The sequence below is a fragment of the Acinonyx jubatus genome, chromosome A2, assembly GCF_027475565.1.
Source record: "Acinonyx jubatus isolate Ajub_Pintada_27869175 chromosome A2, VMU_Ajub_asm_v1.0, whole genome shotgun sequence".
NCBI lineage: Eukaryota > Metazoa > Chordata > Mammalia > Carnivora > Felidae > Acinonyx > Acinonyx jubatus.
The window spans coordinates 153539457-153558733 of record NC_069383.1 but is presented as its reverse complement, the minus strand read 5'-3'; the positions used below and the strand labels follow the sequence as shown (position 1 = coordinate 153558733).

The 19277-nt window shown below is 50.8% G+C and overlaps 1 protein-coding gene across 2 annotated transcripts in view; it reads right to left on the bottom strand.

Moving 5' to 3' along the window:
* MED26 (mediator complex subunit 26) overlaps window positions 1-19277 on the bottom strand; it is a 52485-nt gene that overhangs the window by 23950 nt on the left and 9258 nt on the right. The gene's annotated exons all lie outside the window — the stretch shown is intronic.

The window sequence follows — 19277 nt, the reverse complement described above, 5'->3', positions numbered from 1 at the left end:
GCCCTAGAGATAGATACCAACATCATGGCTCAGGTCTGACCCCAAAGGCCAAACTCTGCAGGACTGTCTCCCCTGAGCCCCTTGCATTCCCGCTGACCTGAGCCACGGCAACGTTTCTGTGGGTGACTTTCTGGCACTTGTCCAGAAACAGTGACAATTACGTAGTTGAAATTGCATTACAGATGCTATTTTCTCTTTTCATTTAACTCTCACTTCCTCTTATTGCTACATAATCTTCATAATGATCATGTTTAACAGCTAAATATTTCATCAATGCCTCATAATTTCCCTGACCTTCTCCAACTGCTGGACATTCCATCTCCTTCCAGGTTCTCTGATTGCAACCAATGTTGCAATGAACATCTTCAAACATACAACTTCCTTCTCTCATTTTTTTTTTCCTTAGGAATAAACCCCCAGGTGTTAAAATTTGCTCCAAGGGTCCAAATACTTTAATGGCAACAGGTACCGCCGCCAACTGTTTTTGATTCTCGGCTTACACAATGCAGTGACCCCTTTGCTAGGGGAGGAGAAAGCAAAGTGTCCCAAAGAGGTGGGCCCACCTGCCGGGCAAAGCTGCACACAGGCTGTCAGGGCTGCTATCCTACTCTTGTCATCTATCCATCGACTCTGCACAAGTATGGCAGTGTGTCTCCAGATAGGGGTGCCAGCAGGGGAAGGAAAGGGGACCCAGGACAGACAATCCTCCAGGTTTGGCACTGAACCCACCTCCTTGCACAGACATACAGAGAGAAGAACTGGGCTCTGCCCACCCACTGCTCGGCTGCTGGGGAGACAGGCACATTATCAGTGAGACCGTCACCCTACCTAGTGGGGCTATGACACACCTGCATGGACACAACGGCAAAGGGCTGGGGATATTCCTGGAATGTGGGCTGGCCAGGAGGCTTGAAATGGAAGTAACTGGAGCAGATCTAGCCGCCTGCCATCACTCTCTTGCACCCCTCCAAAAAGGAACGGGGGTAGCAGGATCTGGGGTGGGATCTCTAGAGACTCATCTGGGTGTCTTGGGCAAAGTGAGGCCCTGAATGGGGGATGACAGCTTGCTGTCCCTTCCCGTCTGCCCACCTCTCCGCCGGTGACCGCTATGCGGCACAGCACACTACAACCCCAAACCTGAAAACTAGCCATAAACTGGGCCAACCTAAGGCAATGCAGATTCAAACTCCACAAGAGGACAGCAACCCCACCACGCAGTCTGCATCCTGTAAACCACGCAACAAGAGGATGGCCCGTTTGTGCTCACGTAATGGGGACGTCAGAGGTAACAAATACCCCCGGGCCCATGAGGATGGCAAGCATGAGCCCCTGAGCACTCCATCAGGCATCGCCCGGACAATGAAGTGTCTGGCTCTTTCTCCAGGAGCTCTGGGTATTTTTAGGACCTACGTACAGTGGGTGAGCCACAGCCGGGGATGACAACCCCAGCCGCTGTTCCCAACTCTGTGCCCAGCACTACTGGCTTACAAACACAATCTCTATTCAAAGCAACCTCAAAGGCAAGTTTAATTCTCTTTTCACAGATGAAGAGACAGAGACCCTCACCCAAGGCCAGACCAGGTGAGCCAAGATCTGAACCCACACCTGTCCGACTCCAAATCTAAGGGCTCTGGTGCTGCTACCCTATATACTATATCCCGGTGTAACAAATTCTCCAACATTTCCACTTTTAAAAGTCCATTCTGGCAATCTATTTCTTTGCAAGCAAGAAGCTGACTTCCCCTTGTTGTTTAATGCCCATACATTTATGATGAGACACTGGAAGCAACCAGCTAGGACAAACACGCATAGGCAAGCATTAGAACAAGCTCATTTTCAAAAACTGCCACTGGAAAACGCTGGAGAAAGGACACTGAAACTGCCTTCCCCGAGTCTGTCCTCTCCAGTTCCCGCTTGCACACAGAGGTACCCAACTATGTGGGCGACTCGGTGCCTTGCAGCCACTATCCGTCCCATAGTCTTGCAGCATCATTGCATGGCCACTTTCTGAGGCTCTTTTTAAGCTGCCTCCTTGGGGCTCCCAGAGCCCAGGCCTGTCCCAGCCCCAGGCCAGTCCAAACACAAACTATCCCTTTGATCCAGGTCCCATGTGGGTTCTGGGGACACAAAGGTGAGGGGACCCAGACTGCCTCATAGTCTTCATTACCTCAGCAGCACCTGCTGATAGCACACCCTGAACCATAGCCCTGTTTTTCTCTCCCCCAACACAGCAAGTAGAATTCACAAAACTTGTTACCATTGAGAAGTCACATCAACAATTAACATCCTCTGCATACCCTGTGATGACTGCCAAACTGTGCAAGCTGCACGGCACTAGATAACGGTCCCAGTCTCCTGGGATATTCCAGACCCGGGCCCCTACCTTGCCACCCTGCTACCCTGTGACCCCACGGTCCACAGCTCCCAGGTCACCTGCAGCACCAATGATGAAGACAACCTCACTTCCGACACCAGCGTATCAGGCCTGCCACGCTACACTGATCACCTGTAATAAGCATTAGGACTAACTCTAAGGGAGAAAATGTGCTAAGATGACAGACATATTAGATATAGTAAGTTCAGCAGTAGCTGGAAACTCAGACACTGTTAATGAATAGAAGTAATGACTACAATAAACAAAACAGAAGTAATAAAATATACAGTACACGGACTGGGAAAACAACTGATACCAAATCCCAGCTCCCACTCAAACCTCCAGAGCCCCACACACATCCCCAGAAAGCTCCTGGAGGGGGTCAGCACTCCCCTGGACCCCGAAGCAGCAAGAAGCCTTGTAGAGAGACTGCTAGTCAGGCCAGGGCTCCTAGGGCACCTGAAGGCATGTCCTTCACATTGTCCCCACTTCACTCCTGTCCTAAGCAATAGTAGCTGGCCTTTGGGCAACGAGTTATATTTTTTCTAGTGCCATTACAATAGATGCACAGCTGTGAAAATAAAACATGTTCACCTCCAAACCCACAAAGCCTTTTTCCACGGTGGGCAACACTGATCCCCCCGCCCAGAGCCTTTGCTTTATTTACTGGCAGCCTCTTCAACTCACAGACGGGCTGGAGTCTCTGCCCCTCCAAAACAGATGCCACACATCTCACAAAAAGACCACAGATATGATGCAAAGTGTGTGCGGGCCCTGCCCGAAGCAGCAGAGTGGGACTGCAGCGGCGACGGGAGGGGAGAGCAGGACCACGTTTCAACTAAACACTAAAGTACTAAACATTACTTTTTCTGCCCCTGAACCCCACAGTAAGGTGAGAGGAGCCAGAAAAAAACCACTCACACACTGCTACAAACTCCTGACCAAGGGATCTTCTCACTTCTCCCTGCTTCTCTAAGACTTGGGTTGGGGCCTCCTCTCGGGGTGGCAGGCATTCATCTGATCCCCGCTCAGTGCCTGCTATATGCCAAATTCTGTGTGGGGGTGGGGTGGGGACTGTCCTCAAGCCCGCGGTGAGAGTCCCATCCTGGTGATGGAGACAGGCGAGTGTACCAGCAGGGCTCCAGTGAAGGCACTGCAGGGAGGGGAGAATGGGGGTACAGAGCCCTAGGCATGCACAGACATGGAAGGGGGAGGTACAGGGGGACTGTGAGGCAAAAAGGAAGAGGCAGGCAGAGGCCTGCTGTGCCAGACATTGGTTTGGGAGGAGCTCCAAGCTCAGCCTGTCTCGTCGAATTTGGGGTGCTCTGGGGATGTGCGGTGGAGGGGGCTGAGTTGGGCTGGGGTTCCCAAAGCCCCTCCACATGCTGCTGGTACTGCCTCCCCCACCCGCACCAGCCTTGGGCTAGAACTGGGGTTCTGCTGTAGCACCCTGCTGTGGGGCAGGGCCAGCCGCTCTGGGTCTCGTCTGTGCCCTGGGACCCCACGCACAAGTCTTTCCACCAAAAGGCACTAACCACCACTTGCCACAGGGGCACGGGCTCTGACTCTGCCTCCCTCTTGGCGTTAACACTGGGTTCCCACCAGGGTGAGTAAAAGAATAGGGAGATAAACCCCGCTTCCTCTTCACTGATCACCGACCAAGGCCCTTTGCTCCTGAAGTTGGATCTGGACTCAGAATCTTCTTTAATCTGGGTAGGTAAACCGCTGAGCACTGGGGTGCAGGGGGAGTCCAGCCCATCCTCTTCAGTAATACGCGGCAATCTCCCCCTCCCCTGACCTGAGTTCCTCTAACTGTATGTCTGCCAACAACACCCAAAGGGAGCCCGTGTCTGACGGTCTGACCAAGACTCTAAAACACACAAACACACAAAACCACACATGCGCCTCCCTCCCCCCACCCTGACCCAGAGGCCCTGTCATAACGTCGCAGCCCTGCTTTCTAAGCCCCGATCAGCACCTCAGGCTCCTTTCTTCCAAGGCTGTCTTCTCACTGCAACTCTGATACTGCCCCCGCATCAAGCAGGAGGAGGTCTCTGGGTCTGGGTCCGCCCCCCCCCCCAGTCTGTCACTCCCAGTGATAAGCCTGCAGGCGCTGCTTGTTGTGGGAGCTTTGCCTGGAAAATGCACTATGAAGAACTGGGTTCTTTACAGCCTCAGTAAGGCCAATTAGGCACTACTCTATTAAAAAATTCTTTCTTTCTACACACACACACACACACCAGAAAAAAGAAAGAGAATAAATTCTTACACACAGCTCTATAAATTATAGTCCAAGGGGGTCAGCCTCTATCTGCCCCTTTTTACAGGGAGGAAGTTAAGGCACAATGAGGTCACCTACTCTGCCTGAGGTCACACAGCTGGGTTTGGGGCCCAGGCAGCCTGGCAACCAAAAACTGGCTCTTCACCACATGCTCCACTGCCTCTCACAGAAATACACAGATAAAGCACAACCGTGGCCTTGAAGGCGCTCCCGGTGTGGCTGGGCAGGCAGGCAGGCAGGCAGGCGGACGGGGCTGTGGGACGTGCAGGGTCTTCTGAGGCCTTCAAGGGGCAGGATGGAGAGTGTTTCTGAGGAGACCTTCAGGGTACACAGGAGTCCGTAGACCAGCCCAGAAAGGTGAGAACTCGGCAGGCTGAGAGCAAAGGGTCAGCAGCACACAGGAGCACAGGTACAGAGAACACTGGGCGGGGGAGGGGCAGGTCACACAGTGGACCCCAGGCCATGCTCAGAGCAAGGAGTTACACGGTCAGATCAGACTACAGATTTTTGGACACAGCTGCCTGGTGGAGAACTCACAGCTGAGGCAGAGAGAAAATCTGCGGGCCTGGCCAGCCCCACAGAGTGAGATGGTGACAAGCAGGACGGCGTGGATATGAGACAAAGGGGGACACGGAGGCAGGGAGGACCCAGGGGCTCAGGCCCTGGCTGAGGAGAGGGACGTGGGCAGGAGGGGATGGCCTGCAGCTGGATGCCAGGGAGCCACCACGTGTGTCTCTTAGCTCGCTCGCTTCCCAAGGTCCTGAGCGTGAACTTCCCACGGACCACCATGATTCACCCATCCTGAGATGCACCAACGTGTCACCAACCACTAAGAGACAAACGGTGCCTAATGGAAGACGAGGCCTGGCCCCAGAGACATTAAAATGTGACTGACAGGGACACCTCACTCCTCAGTCCTCGTACCCTGAGTGTTCAGAGGCGGGCAGAAGCACACGGTCTCCCTCACACCCAGCATGCTATCGGGGACCAGATGCTGTCCCCAGCCGTGCCCTCCCCTCAAGCATGTCTGAACAGATCCCAAGCCTGGCATCCCCAGCTTCCCTGCCCCCACCGGGGCTGTGGCAGCAGCTGGCACACCTGAACGCCACATCTCCCAGCTCCAGCTCCCCCACCCCCAGCTCCACAGGCAACCTTTCCACACTCCATTCAGAAACCACTTGGGACCCCAGTGGGAGAAGCCTCAGCCCTTCCCTCCACCGGCATGCCTCTGCTCTTCTGCACAGAGCCACTGCACCCTGTCACCCAGGTGATGCTCACACAGCACTGTGGCTGACAAGCACTGCATATGCAATTGGATGGGGCAGCCAAAGGAGTGAAGGGGTGGGGCATGGAACCAGAACCTTCCACTCTAAGGTCATTAGCAAGTCACCTGTCTGGACCCTTGCTGTGTCTCTAAGGATGGCAATGCCTCTCCCGTGGGATTGGGTGAGAATCTGCCCTGCACACGGTCAAGTGCTAGCCAGCCAGGGGTCCCGATCTGTGCGATGGGAAACGCTGCAATCATCGCCTCCACGGGCTACCGCTAAAGCAGATGTGCTCAAGTGCTCAAGAGCTTTCCTGATCGCCAAAGTGACATTGGACGGGAGCCGCAAGACAGCCAGGTAACAGAGCCCAGTGGTCTTCCCGTGGATAAACAGCAGGACTCTAACACTGGCTGCTTCTGTGTGTCAGGGAAAGACATGCCCCCCTGACTCAGCCCCGCAGGCCTCCTGGAGCCAATGCCAGCTCCATCCGCACTTGCCCTCTCACACCTAACCTCCGCTTGAGAGAAAGTGGGGGGAGGAATGGGAAGGTCTCTGGCCCAGTGAGGCTCCAAATGGTGCTCACAGGGACCTGTGGTTGCACAGGAAGCTGTCTCTCCCTGTTCCCCATCCTTCCAGCACAGATCTGAGCAGGGCTGTGCAGGAGGCTGCCTGCCCTGCCCTGCCCTGCCCATAGGGGGTACCCATAGAAGTTGCCTTTCCATATCTGCCACTGTGAAAACCAGCACTCCACACTTTTTTTTTTTTAATGTTTATTTATTTTTGAGAGAGACAGAGCGTGAGTGGGGAGGGGCAGAGAGAAAGGGAGACACAGAATCTGAACCAGGCTCCAGGCTCTGAACTGTCAGCACAGAGCCCGACGCAGGGCTCGAACTCACGGACCACGAGATCATGACCTGAGCCAAAGGTGGACACTTAACAGACTGAGCCACCCAGGTGCCCCAACCAGCACTCCACACTTTTACTGGCTGACAGACCTAGTGGAGACATGCACACAACTATTCAAAAAGCACTGTTTTATTAATAAAAACTCTGGGAGTCAGCTCCATGACAATGAAAGAGATACTATCACAGAATATTATGCTGCGGTTAAAGGAATAAATTCTACTCATATGTAACAAAGAGCCAGGACATGCTGAGGGAAATGAGCTGGCTTCAAAATGACAGACTTGTGTGCCAGAATTTATTTAAAAGTCATGCACAGTGTTCTAGGATGTGTCTTTACACACCAAGAAGACTTACTCCAGACTCGAAAGTGGTTCCCTCCAGAGTGACAGAGGAAAACTGCATCAGTGACAGAGGCCAAAGGGGCCTTCGCTGTAGCTCAAACACTTACATTTTAAAAGAAGAATGTATTTATTGTTTGTCGTACGGACAGATCAGTGAAAAGGAGAGGGAGAGAACAGGGCAAAGGAGGGCCCAGGAGTGCAGGCCACACCTGGATGTGCAGGCTGGAGAGGGCGCCAAGGTTTGGGGGGGGGGGGGGGGGAAGGGAGGCGTCGTAAGTTGCCAGAGGCCGTTCTGCAGAGGGGACATTCTGGATCTACTGGGACTGCAAACAGGGACGTCAGCTTTCAAACAGAGACAGTGGGGTGTGGAAGGTGACCTGAGACCTGGTTTGCCAGAATGCACATTTAACACCTGTCGTCTTGTGTAACTTTTAATAGTGCCTCGTTCACTCTCAAAGTGTCCTGGTCTGGAGGTTGAGAAGTATAGTCGCCTTGGCCATGGGTACAGGGAAGGAATCACAGCCAGGCCTCCTGAACACCTCCAGAGGAGGCGGCACGGGAAACCCCACTGGCCTCTGCCAGCGCCCCTGTGCAGTCCAGTGAGAGCAGCAGCACAAGGGACTGGCACAGGGCACCCCGACCAGGAGGTGGCACCTCCAAGCTGCCGAGGCACTCCAGGAGTGGGGTCTCCGTGCTGGTGCCGGTGGGCACTACCGGAAAAGTGAGAGGCTCAGAGGAGCGGTGGGCAGGGAGACACGGGTATGACAGGGGAAGGGGTCAGGTGGAAGATTCCCAGGGAGAAGAGAACCAGCCCAGATTCCGCAGCACTGGGAGGGAAGGAGCTAAGGGGCTCATCCTGCAAACGCAAGGCCCTAGGAAGGAAACAGCGGAAGGCTTCACGGAGCTCTTAGTAACAAAGCACCTTGTCACATTGGTCTTCTCCTCCAACTCTTAGCAAATCTGTCACTCAATGGGGCCAGCTCTCCTCCTTCCTCACTCACCTCACTCACACACATACTTCTTCACTTCTGCCTCCCCGCAAAGAGATGGGCATCAGATCACTGGTCTGCCAGGCAGCTTGACAGAGTGAACCAGTGGCAGCACCTGACCCTTAGCGGATCACCAGCCTTTACAGGCCTGGGTGCGTGCACGTCTGGAGACTGCAGCGGACTGGCTTCTCAGGGGATGCTATTTCCCTCCTCCCCACAAGATCTGGGATGTGATGGCTTTGGGGCTGGGTCCCCAAAAGCACAAACACCTTCATCTAATTAGGAATGACACTAGTTTGCACGCTGGGCCAGTCCCATCTCACTGACCCGGCAGTGTGACTCTCCATAAAGCAGGGATACTGGGCCCTGTGGCCAGAAGGGGACAGGCCATTGAGCCTCTGGCCTCTCCGAAGCTGTCTGGCCCTGTAAACAAGGCCCACACGATTGGTGCAAATTGCAATGGGTCTGGGTTTCATTCTTTCCTTTTTTTGAGGGAGTGGAAACAAACATGGCATTAGCTATGCTGAAACCCAGAGCAACTTGTATGGCCCAGGGGTGAGGTTAGCACCTCACCTTGCTCTGGGAGGAGGAAGTAGCCAGAAGACGGAGCTGCTCATTTCCCACAAACGCTGAAAAGGAACGCGTGTCTCTAACATCAGGAAACCTTGGACGTGGGAGCCCAAACCCATCTGGACTGCACACTGCCAACTGCTGCTGACAGCAGAGAACAGACACGAGCTCTCATTCAGCAGCTATCTATTTACGGGGAAAATAAAAATGCATTGCGCACGTGCTGAGGAGGAAGTCAGGGAGCGGACAGAGCTGTGGGGCTTCCATAGACAGGCGAACACGACAATGTGAGTGTACCGAAAGCTATGAAGAAAACAAACATGCAGCGTGTTACAGGAAGGCTTCCTCTGACTGCTGGGCCAGGAGAGGTAGGTGGGCACCACAGCCCCAGAGAACCAGGACAGCAAAGGATCTGGAGCAGAGTTCTGGCCCTTCCCTACCTTCACTGCAGCTGGCTCACTGCATGCCCCTGAGGGGCTCAGGGCACAGCCTCTGAACCGAGAGAACCGTCCAGGCGGCCAGCTACAAAGGCCGTGATGCCACCTTGGACAAAGAGCCTGTGGCTTGCAGCCCAGATCTCCATTTGCACACATACCAATACTTCTTGGGCTGCTGTGCCCTGCAGCCAGGGTCCTAACTGGCTAGCAGGAGGGACTCTACCCAGGACTATGCTGGAGGCAGCTCACACCAACCCATGAGAGCCCGTGGCGAACTTTCAGGAGTCTTGGGAACCAGATGTTAAAACACAGCCACTGTTAAAAAATGCAATGATAGAGACTCACAAGTTATACTGAAAACAGAGGTGATGAGGGGCACCTGGGTGGCTCAGTCGGTTGACTGTTCGACTTCGGCTCAGGTCACGATCTCACCGTCTGTGGGTTCAAGCCCCATGTCAGGCTCTGTGCTGACAGCTCAGAGCCTGGAGCCTGCTTTGGATTCTGTGTCTCTCTCTCTCTCTGCCCCTCTACCACTCACCCTGTCTCTCTCTCAAAAATAAACATTAAAATTTTTTTTAAAGAAATCAAATTTCTTAAAAAAAAAAAAAAAAAAGAAAACAGAGGTGATGAAATGCAACTCATCATTTCCCATTTACTTTCCCACAATGCTATTATTTAGTTTTTGAGTTTATTCATGACTATTGTATCTTCATGGTGAAAATGGTGTGCTACTGAGACATTTCTTCCCAGCTCCATGTTTGGTGACATCATGCTAGTGGCCTGAAATCAACCCACAGTGGAAGTATTTATACCATGGAAATTGGCAAATACTACAAATCAGGGCTTAACTGTCATGTTGGTGGCCTCTAGACCAGGAGTCTACAAACTCATAACTCCTATGAGACTGCATATCCAGTCCAATGCCTGTTTTTGTAAATAAGGTACTTTTTTCCATATCACCTATAAATTCAGATAACAAAATTAGCCATGTAAATAAAGTTTTATTAGAACACAGTTATACTCATTCATTTTCATATTGTCTGTGGCTGCGTCTGTGCTATAAATAAAGGCAGAGTTGTGATAGACTACATGGCTCACAACATTTACCATCTGGCCCTTCACAGAAATAGTTTGCCAACACCTGGGGTTTAGACTTAAGAAAGTGATGGAGAAAATGTTAATAATGCAGATTAAATTTAAGTTTGTCATACCTGTAGCCATTACATTAGGAATAGCACAAAATAAATGAGGAAATATCCTTCCAGTATTTGAAAACTATTTATCTGATTCAGCATTAATATAAACAAAATTATCAATCGACATTCATGTCAGAACTACACTCATAAGCTGACTACAGATACAAAAGTACAGCAAAAATCAAGGAAAGCAATCTGTGAAACAACTGCTACACAGAACTGACAATAAAAAGGACTGTGTGTTTTATTACTTGCAATCTATATGCTATCTGTCCTGTATTATCAGTAAAATGTATAAACTGACGTGTGTATGTATATGCCATTTTTTCCCAGAAAAGCTTGTTGCCAAACATTTACTGGCACACCACACAGTAAATGAGAGTATGTTACTTCAAAGAACTTGAAATAAAAGTTTGAATGAAACTAAAATCCATTTGCATAATTACTGTATTTCAACACTACAAACGGAAAAGAGGGAAGAACCTGGATTCATTAGATATAGCAGCTCTTATCAATTACTAAATGTTTACTAAAACATGACTGTAAGTTTCATCACCTCCACATGCAAACAGAATTTCTCTACAGTGATTATCAAAGGCAAGCAAAAAAATCCAACCTAATAAAAGTGAGGTTCATGGACATGGCACTCCCTTTTATAAAGATTAATACTACTACTGAGAAAGTCACTACAAGTTCATTATTTAACACATTCCCTAATGCTTTATTTTATACTTCATTTTTCTTATCATTACACTGAAGAAATGTCATGCTCACGTTTTTCCCTTCAGTCCCACTTGCAGTTCCCCAGAGCACTGTCTGGACACCAGCATCTCCTATGTGTGCCATGACATGAAAGCACCTGGAGGCAGTGTGACACAGCGGGGAGGGGATGGGACTCTCACAATGAGCAGCCAGGAGAGGCCTGAAGGAATCTGATGGTCACAGATCTGGGGAGAGGACCTCGGCAGTCATGAATAAGGGAGAGGAAAGTATACATTGAGGAAAAAAGGGTCTGAGTCACAGAGCATCTGTAGATCATGAAAATAAGGAGTGGGATGTCTACTCTAAGAACACAGGATCTTAACTGGCAGAGTAGTGTGATCTGATATTGGTTTGGAAGCCGCAAGAAGGAAGTTCCCCAACAGGCAGATGGCCAAGCATACGCCAAAGACAGAGAATAGACATTTTGGCTGCAGAACCACTAGGACTTACAGATGGACCAGACATAGTAAGGTGGCAAAAAGCAGGAAGCACAATCACACCAGGAGTTTAACAGAGCCACAGGCATGACTCCACTGACTGCGATGAATAAGGTCCACGACTCCAAGCACGTCCTCTTTGTCCTGGTGGGCTGGACCCCAGTCCTCTGAGAGCATCAAGAACAGGACTGGCGGCCCTGACCAGAGTAAGCACTGCACGCCCCTGCTATGAACCTCCTGGGTATGTAAGAGAAGTAAGTCCCTCCTGTCCACTGGCTGCAGTACACACAGGCCCCGCATCCACTCCACATCTGACTGCTCTCAGTAGTTCTTGAGTGCTCTTCAGGCTAAAGCAGTCTACTTTTATTTTCATTTTTTTACTGCTTAATTAAAAAGACAACGCTGGCTCAGTTGGTTAAGCACACCCGACTTTGGCTCACATCACGATCTCAGGTTCGTGAGATGGAGCCTTGAGTTGGGATTCTCTCTGCCTCTCTCTCCCCCTCCCTGCTCGCTCTTTTTCTCTCTCAAAATAAATAAACATTAAAAAAAATAAAGACAATGGAGCATAGGAAAAACAAAAACAAAGTACTCCTACTGCCTCAACACAAGCGGTTCTCATTTTATCCAAAGCTCTAGTTTTTGTGCCTTTTCTGCTTGTGCTTGGCTAACAAAAATGCTCCTTTTCTTCATCATAGCAAGACTTGTCCATTTTTCTACAGAGGCTTCAGGACTCTTCTTCACAGCCCTATGCGACTCGACTCTGCAGTGTACTGTGTTTCCTAAGCTTCTCCCATGCCGTTTAATTAATGACATCAACAATCACAATCATGTGAATATATCTATTAACAGTGTTATTAAAATTCATCGTGTATCTATCTGTTAGTAAGTTCCTAGGAGTAAAATGACTAGATCAAAGGACACCAGTGGCTATGCCTCTCCCTAAGTAAATACTTCCCAAAAGGGTGAAGTATGAAGTAGCTCCTGGATCCTGCCAGCAGGGTGGTGTGGGATGAGGCGAGTAGGGTGGGAGACAGACTAGGAGATACAAAATGGCAACAGGGTAGCTTTAACGCTAAACCTTGATTTCCTGACAATGCCATTCTTCCCACACATTTGAGTACCAGGTATAATTTCTGATTATTAATCACATCAACATCTCTGTCTGCTAATGTCTCTGAGATCTTGGGACTATTGATTCTGCATACCCTATCTTCATACAGAAAGGACATTCCTTCCTAAAGGCGAGTTCACACACAAATTCATAGTTTGATCACCCTCAGCTGCAAATGCCGTACAAAGAAAGGGATTCAGAAAAGTTCAGACAGATTTTAATCCTGACTGGGAGTTCCAACCCAAGCACCTCTTCCAAAGAAGTACGCCTTCCGTTCTACCAGTCTGAGATTTTGTTCTACAACCTATTTCTTCCTTTTTCCCACCCCCAGGGAGCTTTTAGAAATGTGTAAAATTATGCAACGTTGTCTGGTAACTGCTCACACTAAAGGGAAGACTATCTTTGAGGAAGAAGAGCATCAGTGAAAACCAAAGTTAAGTATCTACAAAATCATCAGGAGAATAACTGCCCCTACTCCCAGGAAAGTGGGAAGGGGCTTATACGTACAGGTTCAGTGCCTTCTATGTACTCTTCAGTATGGTAGGGCTTATCTTGTTCTCACTTTTTAGACAACAGCTAATTTGAGATTGACAGCAAATATCTGATGTGACTTGTCCAATGAAAAACATCTCAGAGAGAGCCATAGAGATTTGAATCTGGATCTGTGAGAAGTGAGATGATTCATTTTCAGAAATACCAAATAAAAGCTGTGCTGTTTAGTTAACAATAGGTTTACAACCTTTCGGAAATATGTAACCACCCCCCTCCTCCCGCCCCCTGACAACTGAGTCCCAACCCTTAGACACTTCACTTCCTGGTTCTTCTTTCCCTCCCCATTTTGTGGGCTTATTTTTTGTGGACTTTGCAATGAGCATGCACCAAAGAACTGAAGTCTTTGTGTTACCTCAAGGAACGCACATGTGTTCAATCAGACTTTTTCCCTTACATGGACATAGGCGACTACCTGTAAGGCTGTAACCTCTGTAGTATTCAGCCAATGAGGAACCAGGGGAGGGATTTGCACACTAGGAGATAAACTGCCTGCTGTAACTGCCCCAACTGTGCCCCTGTCCATCAGACACCTGTTCCTGCAAGAATGTTGATTAAACCCTAGCTTCCCTGTGCTCTGAGTCCGTGTCCCTCCTTTGATTGGGGTAGTGGGCTTATTTCTCACAGGGTCTAACTTCAAACGCTTGCATATTAAATACTTTTTAAAAAAATGTTTTATTTATTTTTGAGAAAGAGAGAGAGAGAATGTGAGCAGAGGAGGGGCAGAGAGAGAGGGATACAGTGGATCCAAAGCAGGCTTTGTGCTGACAGCAGACAGCCCGATGCAGGGCTCAAACTCAGGAACCATGAGATCATGACCTGAGCCCAAGTCAGATGCTTAACCGACTGAGCCACCCAGGCACTCCTAAAATACTTCTCTTTCTGTTCTTCATTCCATCTGTCCATCTGCCCATCTCTCTTTACTTAGGAGGGAGGCTCCAAGGATATCTATTTAGTTGTTAACAACATTAATCAACCCAGACTTAAGAAATGAGAAGGCTTTCTTCCCTAAGAGGAGACTTCACGAATGGAGCGAGCAGATATAGCTCGGAGGCTCTAGAGACATTAGAGACACCAAAGCTGTGTGCCTGGGTGGGGGTTGAGAGAAGAGGATGGCTAGGAAGGGACAGGAGCCCCATTCTGCGCCCCTATGCCAGCTCAGGTGCAAACTCCTCCCCCACCTCTCATGTGGAAAAAGGCAGCAACAGCCCCCAGTCCTGACCCAAAGCACAAGTAATCCGAGAGGCCCTAGAAGTGCTCTGTCCTCAGGTGGGCATGAAAATTAAATAGAAATTTAAAAGTCAGTTCCTTGGTCTTACCAGCCACATGTTAGGTACTCACGATCCCCATGTGGCTCACAGCTACCTTACTGGATAGCACAGATGGAGACCATCTCCATCAGGACACAGTGCTCTGGAAGGAAGCAAAGACCTCTACAGGGATTCTCCTCTCCTCTCCTCTCCTCTCCTCTCCTCTCCTCTCCTCTCCTCTCCGCAGCGCCCACCATATTGTCTCATGACGAAAGCAAACGCTCTTGAGGTCAGCTACGCAGTGACCAGGTGACTAGCTATTTAACCTTGCTCATCTATGAAATGGGATAATACCTAGCAGAGAGCGAGGACACATTAACAGCTGATGCTTTGGTCCTCCAGTTTCTATTAAGGTCCAAAGATTAAGAAATAACCTTTACGAAGATTACACCAAAAGACCTTGAGCAGCTGATGTGTTTAGCAAGGCTGCTCACCAGATTGAATGGGATCCAGCCCCTCCCTGGCTGAACTCCACAGGCAGGTCTATTATCACTGATAGGATTATTCTCCCCTTTCTGCAGGGCCTCCGGCATGGACAACCTCCCTCCCACTTTTGCTCACCTATAACAAACAGTACCCAGTCCTTCATGGTCATCTAGGTGACTACACAGAAGCTGGGCACTGTCCCTGCCACGGATGTGCTGAGCCTCTCGGGACACCACCAAGAGATGGCTCCCATAGCCCCAAGCCACAAATAAAGAAACTGAGCCTCAGAAACATTAAATGGTTTGCCCCAAGGCCACATAGGCCGAGGCCAGAGAAGGAGCTGAAGTGGCAGCCCTCACAGCTGGTGTTCAGGGTTCAGAGCCCCCTGCTGGGGGGAGTCATCTTGGCCTGGGCCTGGCCCAAGAGAGGGAGGAGGTATATGCTCTCCAAGCACACCCTCCCCCTTCCCTGGGTCCTGTCACCAACTTACAGAATCCCGAGACTCCCTAGAACTACGGGACACACAGGGGACAGACAGGCTTGGTGCCAGAGTGCTAACTATGCCACTACAGTTCCAAGAGAACAAACATACCACGGGAGGACCCCGAAAGGCTGAGGTCTGGAGAGGGCCAAGTACTCCTATCAGGAAGAGGAGAATCCTCCAGGGAACCAGCCACCCCAACCCCCACCCCAATACTCATGAGCTGAGCGCTGCCCTGCCCAGGCCCCACCAAACCTGAACTCTTACTCTAAACCCAACTAGATCCTCCCAAGTTAGGTACTGCTTGTGCTCATCTGTCACTTGAAATTAGAGACGGACCCACATTGGTTCATAAACTGGTCACTGACTCTAACAGAATGAACAGGCTCACCATGCACCAGGGAAAGAACCAAGGCGGTGGGGGGGGGGGGGGGGGGAGGCAGGGGATGCGACACAGGCATGCTAGATACGTTAAAGATGCTATGAGAAAGATCAGACCAGGATGCCAGGAACAGCCAGAAGACAGTGCTCCTGGAAGATCTGGCCCTGGCCTTGCTGGGGGAGGCACCCTGGGCCCAGAGCGGCAGATAGGAAGGGAAGGAGGGAGGAAGAAAAGGGGGAAGGAGGAAGAAAAGAGGGAGGGAGGGGAAAAAAGAGGGCAGGACATCCAGGTGTGGGTACACAAGCAGGTCAGCAGCTGAGCGTGGCTAGAGCAGCAGTGGGGGAGAGAAAACACCTGAGCCAGACACTGGGGCACAACGTTCTCGGCTGATTCCGTCTAGACTCTCTTGATTGCAAGTAACAGAAAAGGCAGCTCAAATGAGCCTCATCCAGAAAAGAAGTCAGTGGCTCACTTAACTGAAAAGTTCAGGGCAGGACTCGCCTTGGGCCAGCTGGGCCATGGTGACCTAATCTTCCCTCAACTCTCTGGACAGGTCTCACTCCTGGGCAGGCTGTTCCCAAGCAGGAGATTACAGCAACAACCAGCTCATATCTTCCCCATTCACGTCTACCCCAACTACCCCAGCAAAGTGCTAAAACTTTCATAGGATCTGATTGGGTCATGGGCCCATTCTCAAACCAGTCACTGGCCAGGAAGACACAGCCCCATGATTGGCTAGTTCTCAGTAACTAATCATCCAATAGGCATGGACCAGAGGGGAAGGACAGGAACTGGCAGCTGGATGGGCTGCCCACTACCAAGCCTGTGAACTGTTAGCTACCCTGTATATCAGCACCTGGGGCACATCTGCACTGGGGCCACATCCCATTCTCAACAGCCTTCCTAAGCAGTGTGTGTACATCCTCCTGACAAAACTCGGGCTGAAAACCTGACCTCATCCAAGGCTGCAAGGTGAACAGCAGAATCAAGATTCCAGGTTAGTTCAGTCTAATGACAAAACCCAAGTTTTTCTACCCAAAGACCGTTTTCTCCACTATATGCTACCTAAAGGACTCAGACTTTATATCCAGTCAGCCACGAAGCCCCTACAGAGAGGATGAAACGTCTGTGTTTGGGGACATTCACTCTTTGGCTGGTGTGGAGGAGAGAGCAGGAGGCAGACCAGCTGCTAAGCAGCTGCACTAGACCTCCCTGGAGATCCCATTTTTCGGGAAGGGGGCTGCCATGGGAGGCGGACCCCAGGAGAACTCTGAAGTAGCCCAAGGAGTGGTGGCACCACCAACCACCACAGCGTGGCACAGAAAGGCAGGAGGAAAGAAGGTGCCTCCACTTTGGAATGGGCCTCCTGCACATCCAGGACAGCAGTCTGCTGGAGAGAGAGAGTTCAAGTGCTGTTGGAAGCCATGGCTCTAAGAACACCTGGGGAACGCCTTCAAGGCAGACAGGGTCTTGGGCAGTGCAGGGCAAAGCCAAAACACTTGGGGGTAAGGAGGCACCATGGGCAGGGGTTTGGAGAGAATGGAATGGCCAACACAGCAAGGTGCAAGGGGGACAGGGGACGACGGGCACCAATCAGTGTTAGGCCTCAGGCCTGGTTCACTCTTGCAGAGGAACAATCAGCACCAACCCTACAGCAGAGAACTGAAGACAGCACAATGACCCAGGAAGACAGTCTGGAGTGACAAACACAAGCACAGCAGATGATGCCACTTCTATTTCCCAATTTGGGGAAGCCCACCACCCACCAGATAGAAAACCATGTTCACCGTCATCCTAACACAGGAGTTTCATCCTCAGGGCGACAAGCAGGTGCCCGGTCTCCTCTAGGAGGAGCTAACAAGCAGAATCACAGAAACCCTAAGACAGCCCTGGCCCCGCCCCTGCCCCCGCCCATTTCCGACCAGCCACCTGGGATAACTATAGCAGTCTGGGGGCACCTATTGTTTCTGTCTGAACTGCAGACCCTGTCTCTACATGCTCCTCTTTGACCTCCTGTGGGCATGGCCATTTCTTCCAAGGCCCCCTCACCCCCAAGCCAAGCCAGAGCTGATTCTCCAAGAGTTTTCACACTGGAAGCAAGTGTGTGAATCCCTTCTTCAATGGCCTAGCCTTCAAAAAGTCAAACTCTGAGGCTGCTTCATTTCCCACCACATTGGAGAAATCTGTCCACAAGGCAGACAGAAAGAGAGACACACACACACTAACAGCACTCTGACTCAGTGATGGGGTGAGAGAAGTTACAAGCAAAAGCAGGGCAAGCTCACATAACACTTGGGAGGGCGATGTTTCTTGCCCTTTGGTGAGAAGTTAGGCTCCTGCATTCAGTGCCAGCACTGGCTTGTCCACCAATCTTCAAGCTGAGAATTTTAAATGCTTGAGAAGCTCCGTTAAAATAGAAGTGAAAGTGAAATAACCATTCACAAACCTTTCCCCCCATGATCATGCCTGAACTAAAACATGTGGCCCACTTCTGTCACTGCCAGGCTGCCAGCATCCAGCAAAGGGGGAGCAGACATCACCAACTTCAGGTGCTTGCTGAGAGCCACCCCTCCCCCCCACCCCAACAAACAGAGGGAAAAATGGAGAAGGCTGTGAAGGATCACCTGACCCTACCCTTCTCAGTTAACCTAAGGGGAAGAAGCCAGGCCCGGAAATGCAGGTACCAGTTTCCGGGTACCCAGGTTAACCAAAGGGAGGGGACAAGCAAGAGGAAAGGGGCAGAACAATCAGATGTGAAGAGACCATCCAGTGTCCATCCATGCCTCTGAGCCAAGAGGACAGAAGTCCAGAGAACTCGGCTCTTGCCTGGGTCCGGGTGCCGCCTCACAGCTACAGGAGGCCTGTGTGAGCCCGGGGCCTCCTGGACTGCACCACTTCCCCTGCCTGCACCAGGTGCAGCACCAGGAGAGATGATGGGCTTGGGAGAATGAGCAGCACTGTGGCAGGCTCTCTTAGATTCCCCAAGTGCTCCTCAGCCCAGAATGGGGTAGAAGCTACAAGCCGGCACCCACTTTAACACAAGGTAAGAGCAAAGTACCCAAGTGTGACTGCGGGGAAATCAGAATCTGTGGGTGGGTACTCAGAACGCCATGCTGTGACCTCCTATCATCCAAACCACTCCATTGCTTACTCCAGGCCTTACATTTCAGTTACACCCATTTTGTTTCTGGACCCAAGTCTCCCAGGCCAGCATGCCCAACTATTTGATGGTATTATCACACCAGAGTGGTGATTAAACCCACACGCGCTCAGGGGACATTGCCAGCTTGTTCTCCATACCACTACCCCCTCCCACAAACAGGATTCTGATGTTTCCTGGGAGCATCCCCTCTATTCTGGGCCAGTCTGGGTGGAACTAACACCAGGGGTGAACCAATCAACACAGCCTACTAATTGCATCAAAGCCCATAGATGGCATCAGAAAATGTGTGCTGGC